Here is a 12,137-nt window from a genome sequence, read left to right as displayed (position 1 = left end):
CATCCGATTTAATTGGTTGGGTTAATTGGAAACCCTAGAGTGTGCCTATAAAAGAAGGAAACTCGAAATTAGGGCTTTAGTTAGCCAACTTTCGTTTTATAAAGGAGAAAAAGAGAGAGAAGGAGAAGGAGCAGAATCGTTAGGGTTTGGGAGAAATCGGCTTCGATATTTTCCTATAATTATGGGATTCATCATAATTTGTAAACTTGAATTCCACGATTTAATATTTTATGTATATCTTTTACCTAAATATTTATATCTTATAAATACTGTACGTCCCATTTCAAGAACTCACTCAGCAATTTCTATTTTCTTTTACTCTCTCGCCTCTTTTTTTTATTTTAGCAGAAGCGAAAAAGACCATGGAGAAAACTGAGGTTTTGGATCGACGAGACCATGGAGAAAACTGTAACGCCCGTGAACCGGAAAATCGGTTAGGGTTTATTTTTAAATCATCCGATTTAATTGGTTGGGTTAATTGGAAACCCTAGAGTGTGCCTATAAAAGAAGGAAACTCGAAATTAGGGCTTTAGTTAGCCACTTTTCGTTTTATAAAGGAGAAAAAGAGAGAGAAGGAGAAGGAGAAGAATCGTTAGGGTTTGGGAGAAATCGGCTTCGATATTTTCCTATAATTATGGGATTCATCATAATTTGTAAACTTGAATTCCACGATTTAATATTTTATGTATATCTTTTACCTAAATATTTATATCTTATAAATACTGTACGTCCCATTTCAAGAACTCACTCAGCAATTTCTATTTTCTTTTACTCTCTCGCCTCTTTTTTTTATTTTAGCAGAAGCGAAAAAGACCATGGAGAAAACTGAGGTTTTGGATCGACGAGACCATGGAGAAAACTGTAACGCCCGTGAACCGGAAAATCGGTTAGGGTTTATTTTTAAATCATCCGATTTAATTGGTTGGGTTAATTGGAAACCCTAGAGTGTGCCTATAAAAGAAGGAAACTCGAAATTAGGGCTTTAGTTAGCCACTTTTCGTTTTATAAAGGAGAAAAAGAGAGAGAAGGAGAAGGAGTAGAATCGTTAGGGTTTGGGAGAAATTGGCTTTGACATTTTCCTATAATTATGGGATTCATCATAATTTGTAAACTTGAATTCCACGATTTAATATTTTATGTATATCTTTTACCTAAAAATTTATATCTTATAAATACTGTACGTCCCATTTCAAGAACTAACTCAGCAATTTCTATTTTCTTTTACTCTCTCGCCTCTTTTTTTTATTTTAGCAGAAGAGAAAAAGACCATGGAGAAAACTGAGGTTTTGGATCGACGAGACCATGGAGAAAACTGTAACGCCCGTGAACCGGAAAATCGGTTAGGGTTTATTTTTAAATCATCCGATTTAATTGGTTGGGTTAATTGGAAACCCTAGAGTGTGACTATAAAAGAAGGAAACTCGAAATTAGGGCTTTAGTTAGCCACTTTTCGTTTTATAAAGGAGAAAAAGAGAGGGAAGGAGAAGGAGCAGAATCGTTAGGGTTTGGGAGAGATCGGCTTCGTCATATCAAATCGTGGTCAAAGGTAACGAAATTTGGTAGAGTTATTCCCATGTCGTTTATCGTTATGCTCCAGTTTACAGAACTTGTTTCGTGAGACACGTTTTCTCAGACGCGAATTGGGACCAGCAGGGATTGAAATTGAGATCGTGGTCTCGTCTGTTTTCGATCGGGACGATATTTTGTGGGAAGCTTCGTGACGTCTAGGGATAACGTTTCACCAGAGCGATTTAATAGTTAACGGTTAGTTTGTATTTTAGGGTTTCGTCTTTGAGGTTGTTTGTTTCTGTTTTTTATGTCCAGTTTGCTTCAAGGTTGCTTTTGGTTGTGACTTGTTGTAGGAGTTTCTGGACTGTTTCAGACGCAAGGAGAGTCTCTCCTGAGTTTAATTATTATTAAAATCAATTTGTTAAGGTGAGTGCGTGACCATTAGCTTATCTGAGCGATTGGGTTGTGTGATTTGTTTTGTGTGATGATACGTAGGTGTGGTGAATGTGTTTTGGGTGAATTGTTCAATGACTGGTTTGTTTGTTTTGTATTTGTGATTATACCCTTTTATTTGCTTGTGTGTATAACTCGTAGATGGGAGGATCGCCTCACTAAGTATTTATGATAATACTTACGCATCTCATGGTGTTGTTGATGCAGGTAAAGATAAAGTGTGATCGTGGAATCATGGCAAGGAAGAGAGGATGATCTAAGAACTCGTTTGTTTTATTTTTGGTGTTTTTTGGTTATTGGAACCCGGTTAGGATTCTTAGTTATTCTTGGTTTTGTTGGTCGAATTATTTATTTATTCATAAAATAGTATTTTTGACTTGTGGTTTAATTGTTATTTTATTGGTTGGTTTAATTAGATATTTATAGGAATATTTAATTATATTTATAAAAAAAATGGGTTGGGTTGTTTCAAAAACAATATATCGAGGTATCCTTTCTCACTCTCTATGTTTTTCCATAAATATTTTTCATATTTTTCTCACATCCGTTTTTTAAATATTTATGCAGGTAGTGTGGGAGATTAAAATGTAGACCCACACATAATTTTGTTAAAGTATGTCTTGCTTTCTAATTATTTACCTTTTACGCAAAGTAATATGTTAAACTTTTTTTACCTCTCTATATTTATAAGATGAGTAATTCTGATTGAATTTTTTGATAGGGATTATGGTCTTTTTCTTGTTAATTTGCAGAAACCCGATGATGATTTATAATTTGACTACTATCTTCCATGAACAACAAAATTATAAGGTATGCAATATTTTTTCTTAAATTTGATCAATAGATTTTCTTTCACTAATGTATTGAGATTGTGTAAATATTTTTGACTGTAGATTAGATTTGCAGGTAGACTATTGTCCTTTTGACTGTAGATTAGATTTGCAGGTAGACTATTGTCCACAGCCGCAGTTCACCTAATCAGATGCATTGTCAGTTTTTCGTATTTTAATTTATTTTATTATGAAATTTTCAGTATAGTAATAATAATAATATATAAAATATGTTTAAACATTTAAAATAAAAATTAATTATATTTTTGGCTTGATATTAATTTCAGTTAATTAAATTAATTGAATTTAAAGTTTGATAACAACTATTTATTTAAATATCAATTTTGATAGCATAATTTCCGGTTTGAAAATAATTTATAATTTAAATACACAAAACTATTTTCGTATCTTATTTAATTTGATCTATTTAAGGGTATTTAATATGATTGATTTAGTATTCAAATGTAATTTTATAACTGTTATTATATATCAAATATATTATTATACTTCCTAAAAAAATTATTTCATAAAAAAACCGTTCAAAAAGACGCGGATTCTTTTGACTCGGATTTTAAAAATAACGGATCATAATTTTTAATCTTAGCCATCCATTACAATTAACAGAAGTCGTTGATTTTTTCCAGTAAAAATCAAATCCTACAGCAAGATTTTAAGGAGAAAATCTTTATTTATCCAATTAATTTATTCACTTATTAAATACCACTCATAATTTCTTGTGTTTCAAATTAAAAAATTAATTATACACCTATATTATAGGAATTTATAATATTAATTATATGCTTAAATACTACTAATCCAATCAGATAATTTTAAAAACATTTCCTAATTAAATATAACAAATCTTCTTTATTTTATATATATAACATTATAATCCATTTAAATATTCTAAATTGAAAAATTAATTAATATGTTTGAAATTGATTTAAATATTCTTAATTTATTTTAATAACTGTTAAAAACATTTAATTAGACCATCTTTTATGTTTGATATTTAAAATAAATATAAAAATATGTTTAAATATTTAAAATAAAATTAATTACATTTTTGGTTTGAAATTAATTTTTGTTAATTAAATTAATTGAATTTGAATTTAAGTTTTTATAATAATTCTTTGAAGTTTTTCTTCTGTAATTCTGATTTTGATAAAATTTATGTTTATCTTATTAATTTGTTAAATTTGATAATTAATTTACATGTTAATAAAATACACTAAACCTCGACACACCATGTATACAACTACATATACTAAGTATACAATTTTGTACACAAATGGATACATTAATTATGTAATAAATACAATAATATCCATGTTTAAATGATACCAATAATAAATTGAGAAACTTTTAAATTTTATAAATTATACAAATAAACATTTATAGACAAACAGAATACATGAAGTTCGTAATATATACATAAGTGAAATTGATAAACTAATTAAAGCATGAATAATGTGCGTAGCAAAGGTACCGACCTAGTTATACTATTAACGTATTAATTGGAAAGCATTGTGTCAACTAGAACGTTTGAGAAGTAGCTTAAAATTAAGGGAGTTTTGCAAAACTACCATTTTTTACTACCCTTTTGCAACAATAGTCTTTTATATTGTTCATTTTTAAAAATATCCTTTTCCTTGAACAGAATGACCAAATTACCCTCATCTAATAAGAACATGTAATTGTAAACTGCAAGTTTCCCGCCGAATTTTTTGCGCCAAAAATTATTTTTCCCGCCAAAAAAAAATTTCCGCCAAACTTTTTTTCCCCCAAAAAAAAAAATTTCCCGCCAAAATATTTACACTTAAAAAATTTTCCTAGCCAAAAAAATGCTTTTAAAAATCCTTGTAAATTTTAAAAAAACTCTTTTAAAAATCCTTGTAAATTTTTAAAAAACTCTTTCAAAAAACCTTGTAAAGTTTTTTAAAAGCTTTGGTAGTTGCTAAAAACCCTTGTAAATCATTTTAAAAGCTCTTAAAATAAAAGTCTTTAAAAACATAGGTAAATACTTTAAAACCCTTTTCTAACCTTTGTAAATCATTTTAAAACTTTTTACAATAGTTTTAAAAGATTTACAATCGTTTTTTAAGCATAAGTAAGAGGCATTGAATGATTTACAAGGGATTTTAAAAGCTTATAAAAGGGTAAAACATGATTTACAATCGTTTTTAAAGCATAAGTAAGTGGCATAGAATGATTTACAAGGATTTTTAAAAAGGGTTAGCATGGTTTACAATGTTTTTTTAAGCATAAGTAAGTGGCATTGGAATGATTTACAAGGGATTTTAAAAGCTTATAAAAGGGTAAAACATAATTTATAATCGTTTTTAAAGCATAAGTAAGTGGCATAGAATTATTTACAAGGGATTTTAAAAGTGTTTGTATGGTTTACAATCGTTTTAAAGCATAAGTAAGTGGCATTGAATGATTTACAAGAGATTTTAAAAGTGGTTAACATGATTTACAATCGTTTTTAAAGCATAAGTAAGTGTCAAATAATGATTTACAAGGGATTTTAAAAAGGGTTTGCATGGTTTACAATCGTTTTTAAAGGATAAGTAAGTAGTATAGAATGATTTACAAGGATTTTAAAAGCTTATAAAAGGGTAAAACATGATTTACAAGAGTTTTAAAGACTTTAAAACTATTATAAAGTCTTTACAAGCATTTTTTAACTCTTAGAAAAAGAATTGTAAGTATTTAAAATATTTACAACTCTTTTTGAACCATTTTAAAACTCTTGTGAACCTTTACAAAATGTTTTATAAAGATTTACAAGAGTTTTTAAAGGGTTTTCTTATAAATTCTTTTAAAATCTTGTAAAAACTCTTGTACATCTTTTAAAACCCTTTAAAAATCTCTTGTAAATATTTTAAAACACTTTTAAACCCTTTAAAAATCTTTAAAAAACTCTTGTAAGTCTTTTAAAGCCCTTTAAAATTCCTTGTAAATCTTTTAAAACCTTTTTAAAATCCCTTGTAAATGTTTTAAACCTTTTTAAAATCCCTTGTAAATCTATTTTCCTGCCAAAAAAAAAACTTTTACGGAAAAAATGTTTGTGAAAAACTTTTGTGGTAGGAATTTTTTTTTCGAAAATTTTTGGCAGGAAAATTTTGGCGGGAATTTTTTTGTTTCGAAAATATTTGGCGGGAAATTTTTTGGCGGGAAAATTTTGGCGGGAAATTTTATTTTGGAATATTTTAGACGAAAAAAATTAATATTTTATTTTGTTAACATAAATCAATTTACAAATAGGGGTAAAATGGTCATTAATAATTTAAAGAGGGTATAAATGAAAATGGTAAATAGAAAATAGTATAATTAAAAAAGGGTAGTGTGAAAAGGGCATTAGAAATAATTTTTCTAAAATTAATTAAATGAATTTTACATGGGTAATATAGTAACTTAACAACTAATCCAAAACACATTAATAGGTTTAATGGGCTGCATGTTACGAATTATTTTGAATGATGAGATTAGTTATTGAAACTTTAGTTATTTTACATGGGTAATATAGTAACTTAACAACGAATCCAAAACACATTAATGGGCCTAATGGGCTGCATATTACTTTTGTTTTTGAATGATGCAATTAGTTATTGGAACCTTAGTTATTTTTTTGAATGACCCGTTAGATTCGTTAGTTTTATAGATTATAGAAATCTCTTTAAATTTAAACTAATATATATGACAATTCGATAAATACGTAAAATTTTGAATGATCCGATTAAATCTAAACTAATATATATGGTAATTATTTAATTCGATAAAATATCTTATGTGTATGCACATAAATCCTTTGTGCACGATGTAACTTCAAACTTCACGGAGAATATCGGAGCAAAATTAATAATTTCCAACAATTATCAACAATCTAAAATTACGGACAAAATTAATAATCTCCAACAATTATCAACAATCTAAAATTACGGATCATATCTGTTTAAAATCTTAACTATAGAATAATCTCTTCTGCTACATTTATCAAAATCTAACCGCAACTTATATCCTGCTATTCCTATAAATAATGGTTCAAAGATGAAAAGAAAAAAAACACACGTTTCGAAGAAACTCCTTTACTAATACCATTGCTTATACAAAAATGGCTGCACTTGCTTTGATCACGGACCTTGCTGATGTAAAGCCTTTAAAAACCGAATGGAAAATCCAAGTTAAGATTTTGCATTCATGAACTCAATACACGCAATACTCAGGAGAAACCATGGAAGTGATCCTAGCTGATAAAAAAGTAAGTATAGATTTTCGTTTAAATCTAGATTATATCAGGATTGTAATTTCTATATTATTAACACAATTGTATTTCACTAATCTACTTTGATACATGCTACTACTAAGAAGCAACAGATGAGAGCACTTCAAAGGTTCATCATACTTGGAGAGTGGCGTAATGTCGAGAACTTTACACTCGCCAAATCAATGGACCGGGAAAGTACCGTGCAACAAAACATGGTTTAAAATATCTATGATTTGAACGACTACTATAAGTCGTGCTCCTGTTGTTTTTGATGAGATTTACTTGGATCTGGCAAGTTTCCCTGAGATTTTAGATGAAGCAGGATTAAATGAAAACATCTTAATTGGTAAATGATATCTCATATATATTACAAAACTTCTGTGATGTTTTTTTATTTTAATTGATTGATTAAATACATATTCATAGGATTATTATTTGTTATTTTATTTTTTATTTTTATTTTATTTTTTTGCAGATGTACTTGGACAAGTAGTCTCTTTTGGTGAGATGAAAAGTTCAGATGTCAATAACAAAATCACAAAGAGGCTTGAGTTTGAAATACTTGACACCAAGCAAATAATTGTTTTTTATAGTATAGATAATAGTGTTTTGATAAATTAAACTATACTAATGTAATTCTCAAATTATTTGGTTTTTTATAGTGATGAAAGGTTGACATGTACTCATTGGGAGAGGTTCGCTGAGACAATGTGGAATGCCTGTCAAAATGCATGCATTGAGAGAGTGATTTGCTTAATTCCGCTTGCTAAGATTAATGAGTTTAAAGGTGAATATTGTTTATAATAATCATTATAAGATGACTAATAACAAATATTTTAAATCATGTACTTTTCAGGTCAAAGATTAATTTCAAATGTCTTTGAGATGTCTTTACTGAAAATCAATCCTACCTACCCTGCGGTTGTTGATTTTGTGGCTAAGTATGGGATGTTAAAATTACAATTGGATTCAAATACATGTTTAGATATGTTCTATTTTATACATTTGGTTAAGTATATTTTAAATTGAACAGTTTACCCTCTCAAGTTTTGTCACTTACTTTACAAGAATCTAAGTGTAACACCCGCCCCGCCATATAGACTAAGACAGCATGTTATTTATCTGATCTTGCCAAAAACATTTTCTTTAAACTTCATACTCGAACAAAATATTGCACACAACTCCTCACGCTTACTAACCTGAGGAAAAAAGGAAAAAAAGGGGGTGAGTAAAGAATACTCAGTGAGGGGAATCAACTTTGCCCACTGAAACATAGAACACTTTCTAAAGCTATACAACCATAATCATAACATATAGATTTATCACACACAATCAACCTAACATGCTTTAACTTCTAACAACATATTCATAACAATCATCTTATATATATATTAATATAAATATACACATCGTTAGGTCCAGTCATCCTCGTGATGACTAGAACCTCATAAGTGGAGGCTGGCCCTCGTGGCTCAGACACTCCCATGCATCCCAGGCTCGTCAGCCTTTCTTGACCAGCATGTAACCCGTCGGCCCATCACTGTCCACATTACTACGGAGACCACTGCCCATACCTCGATTCTCCACAGTCTTTCATAGAAACATACATAATCATCATACACACATACTTATACTTAACATAAACATACTTATAATATCATACATAACATCACATTATCAAACACCATACTCAACAATCATAAAGTCATATCATCATGTAATCTTATCATATACTGTAACGCCCGTGAACCGGAAAATCGGTTAGGGTTTGTTTTTAAATCATCCGGTTTAATTGGTTGGGTTAATTGAAAACCCTAAAGTGTACCTATAAAAGAAGGAAACTCGAAATTAGGGCTTTAGTTAGCCACTTTTCGTTTTATAAAGGAGAAGGAGCAGAATCGTTAGGGTTTGGGAGAAATCAGTTTCGTCATATCAAATCGTGGTAAAAGTTTCGTGAGACACGTTTTCTCAGACGCGAATTAGGACCAGCGAAGATTGAAACTGAGATCGTGGTCTCGTCTGTTTTCCGATCGGCACGAGATTTTGTGGGCAGCTTTGTGACGTCTGCAGCTAGGATTTCACCGTAGCGATTGAATAGTTAACGGACGTTTCTGGACTGTTTCAGACGCAAGGAGAGTCTCTCCTGGCTTTAATTGCTATTAGAATCAATTTGTTAAGGTAAAGATAAAGTGTGATCGTGGAATCATGGCAAGGAAGAGAGGATGATGTAGGAACTCGTTTGTTTTATTTTGGTGTTTTTGGTTATTGGAACCCGGTTAGTATTGTTAGTTATTCTTGGTTTTGTTGGTCGAATTGTTTATTTATTCATAAAATAGTATTTTTGACTTGCGGTTTAATTGTTATTTTATTGGTTGGTTTAATTAGATATTTATAGGAATATTTAATTATATTTTTTTTAAAAATGGGTCGGGTTGTTTCATATACAATCAGATCTAAGCCTACATATCATGCGTCAAGAAGCATAACAAAAGAAAATGATACCATGCTTCGCAAATACCACCCTCACCTTAGCCTAGCTGAAGATGACAACACACTTTTCCTTCTTCCTCATTTAGACAAACTTATTATCTCAACTGCGACCACATGCTCTTAAACTCTAACTTGGTTCTCCTTCAACCAGGACCTAAATCCATGAGTCATGAAAGCTCCTGCAAAGCTTCAATTCAAACCGAACTCGTTTCCCAACCAACAACACAAACTCATCACTATTTACTTCAAATAAAACTGTCTTGGAAACATACTCAAAAGTCAGGAACTAACCGTTACAAATGTGATCCAACCGTTGAATATGTAGCCAGTAGTATCATGATGAACTCCACGAAGTTTCATCCCGATCGGACTTCATTACAAGCTCCAAACGTTGTCGTCAACAAGCCATCTCGAACTGTCATTTATGATTTTTGGGTTTGACAGACTTAGCAATTACTTGACCAGAAAGAAACGTGCACAACTTCTTGAGTTTAAGTCTGATTGAAGATCCGTCAGTGGCTGTGGATTCCTTCACATCGTGTTCATTGAAATCACACCTTACGCTCCTCTTGATTCTCTCTGATTTCTAGGAGAAATTGATCCTCAAAACCTCTATCTGAAACTACAATATTTCTCAGATACTTTAGAAAAACTGCACTCTGAAAACTGTGACTATTCACCAACTTTAAACGCGATTTCCCGATTGATCTTACCTCTGATTTTGGATCGGAAAACTGCTCTAAAAAATTGGGAACGAGATCTATTCAGAACCGTTAAGAACTCGTCCAAACTCCTTCGGACGTGACGGGAAACGGATCACCAATTCCACCACTTGAACTGTTTCTTTCTTTCACATATTCACACAAAAATCCAAAAGCTAACTTGATCTATCTGCCACAAATTCAATGGCTAAGAGAGACAATTCCAGTAGAAATAAGGCATAAATGGATTAGGTTTTCCTTACCCAATCAAGCCGTTGTTTAACGGTGATGATCCGTGACGTTCGCTTTCACTTCACACTTGTACGTGATCTAAAACAAAACCACACGCTCCAACAACTCAGATCTCAACGTCAATGGTGATGATGGCTTGGGATCAAGTTGATTTGATGTTCTTAGGTTAATAACGAGTTGCTGGAGATGATGACGTGAGAAGGCTGCGCGAAGATGACGATATAAGCATATATACATACACATGTAACAAAATCCTTAGTATTTCGTAATTTGCTTCTTTTGGGCTTAAATGGGCTTTATGAGATTTTCTTTTAACCAAAACAAATAGGGTGGGTTCAAGTTATTGGGTTTGGGGTGTTACACTAAGCCAAAAGAAGGGAATCAAATGGTGAAAAGAAAGGAATACTATGACCGTTTTCCAAGGACGACCATTTCTGAATTCTTTGGGTGTTTTGAGGTAATATTCTAAATAATAATGCTAAATTTCTCACATCCTACTAAATAATATTATTATGTTTATTTCTTTGCTATAATGTATAGATTGGTAAGTGCAACATAATTTGTACCATAATGAATGTCGACACCGACTACTCTTGATGTTTCTTTAGCTGCCTCAAGTGTTACAAGACAACATATAAGATAACAAAAGTGGAATATGAGATTGTCAAGAAAAGTAAGAAACAATTTTTTTGGTGTCCAACATGTAAGGAAGACACTCCTAAAGTCATGCCAAGGTAACGACCATAAATTTCATATAATCTAAATTTATCTTTGAACATATTTCTCGTTCATTAATTTCCTACACTTCGATTATAGGTACGTATATACTGGTCAAGATAACTATGGTTTACATATCATCATCCCGCACGTATATACTGGTCAAAATCTAGTGTATATATAAAAGGCTAACATTTTTAAAGAAAAAATAAAGGTGGTTAACCACAATAAATTTCTATAAGATGATGCCCATAAAGTTCTTGCTTACTGCATTTAGTCTTGGGCCTTCAATGTCGATGAACCTACTAACACAAATGAAACATGATAGGCATGCTGCATGCACTCGGCTACCACCGCCTCAATGATCAATTTGGCCATCCTTTTTTTCTTTTTACAGCTCGATCTTTCTTTCTTTTTGGTGGTGGAATTAAGTTTTTTTTTTCAATTTAACTTGTTTTAAGGAAAAAAAACGTTTAAATTTTTATAGTTGGAGAATTAAATAATATATACATGTTATTACTAGATTGAAAATTAGAATATTGTATAAACATGTGATTACTTGATTTTTGAATTTGTTTTTCAACCACACATCAATTAAAAAATAACTCTATGATTGGTTGTCCAATTATGAGAAAAAGTATATAGAAAAGTAATTTCAGAAAATAAGAGAATAGAATAGCAGGTTAATCTGTTTGCCTTAACATTACATGAACTAGAAATAAGACAAAGCCAAAAAAAGGTAAAAGATATATGGAGCCCTCCAAATAACTCAAAAAACGACTTTTGTTTGAGAAATTTTAGATGACTATTAAATTCTCACAGAAACAATTAATAAATATGCTAACATATTAAAGAAATATTTTTGAAAAATAAAATTTAGCAATGACAAAAATGTGCTGAAAATAAAAGTGACAT

At 30.6% G+C, this 12,137-nt stretch overlaps 1 long non-coding RNA gene, 1 other non-coding gene and 1 pseudogene across 3 annotated transcripts; 1 reads left to right on the top strand and 2 right to left on the bottom strand.

Moving 5' to 3' along the window:
• Positions 1–6,909: 6,909 nt before the first annotated feature.
• Positions 6,910–8,252, top strand: AT3G29572 (annotated as a pseudogene; the record flags this gene model as incomplete). The annotated part of the gene is made up of 1 exon: positions 6,910–8,252.
• AT3G00570 lies at positions 8,164–10,626 on the bottom strand. Its single transcript, NR_143833.1, has 5 exons — positions 10,517–10,626; positions 10,266–10,439; positions 9,844–10,174; positions 9,590–9,731; positions 8,164–8,261 (listed from the first exon to the last, which is right to left on the bottom strand). It is a non-coding gene; the product is annotated as an uncharacterized misc_RNA (transcript).
• Positions 10,316–10,946, bottom strand: AT3G05735. Its single transcript, NR_141196.1, has 2 exons — positions 10,516–10,946; positions 10,316–10,392 (listed from the first exon to the last, which is right to left on the bottom strand). It is a non-coding gene; the product is annotated as an other RNA (long non-coding RNA).
• Between the last annotated feature and the right edge of the window lie 1,191 nt (positions 10,947–12,137).

This window comes from Arabidopsis thaliana, chromosome 3 (assembly GCF_000001735.4).
Source record: "Arabidopsis thaliana chromosome 3, partial sequence".
In the NCBI taxonomy this organism is placed as follows: domain Eukaryota; kingdom Viridiplantae; phylum Streptophyta; class Magnoliopsida; order Brassicales; family Brassicaceae; genus Arabidopsis; species Arabidopsis thaliana.
Note: the sequence above shows the minus strand (reverse complement) of the source record. Positions and strands in the feature narration are given on the sequence as shown.